Below are 603 nucleotides of genomic sequence, written 5' to 3'. Positions count from 1 at the left end.
AATACTAAGAGATACTTGGCAATAGAATTCCATTTCAACAAATTAATCGACTATAAAAAAGTCAGACTGATAGTGACCCTTTCAGTTGTGTTTCTGAGACAACTCAAATTAGTTAGTAGTCATGAATATCTAAAGTCCATTAACAATAAAAAATAATTTCTTATTACGGGAAAAAGTTTATATACTGTCCAGACTTCAGGCTTTGGTGCGTATCGTGAAACTTACTCAGCATATGAACGACTTTCATGTTGGGTGATTGCGTAGCCGCGCTTTGCCATTCGTTCATCATGAAATTTGAAAGAAAGGAAATGCCACAGAAATGTTTTACGCACAATATGTAGGTAAAACTAAATCAACTGACCATCCTCTCCTTACAAGATCAGACAGACTTTAAAATGCGAAAGTTTGCCAATAATATCGTAACTTCCGCAATACACAGTGATCTCCCTCCGGATTTCCTTAAGTCTAGGAAATACCTCGGCGAAATGTTATATCCATCGCCAAAATGTAATATAAACAAACATGTTATTTACCTGACATTTAAAAGAAAACGTTGTAAAGTGAAGACTTTACATATTCAACAAGACATTGGGAAAATAAACC

This window comes from Penaeus monodon, chromosome 21 (assembly GCF_015228065.2).
Source record: "Penaeus monodon isolate SGIC_2016 chromosome 21, NSTDA_Pmon_1, whole genome shotgun sequence".
Classification (NCBI taxonomy): domain Eukaryota; kingdom Metazoa; phylum Arthropoda; class Malacostraca; order Decapoda; family Penaeidae; genus Penaeus; species Penaeus monodon.
This window is presented reverse-complemented; position numbering follows the sequence as displayed.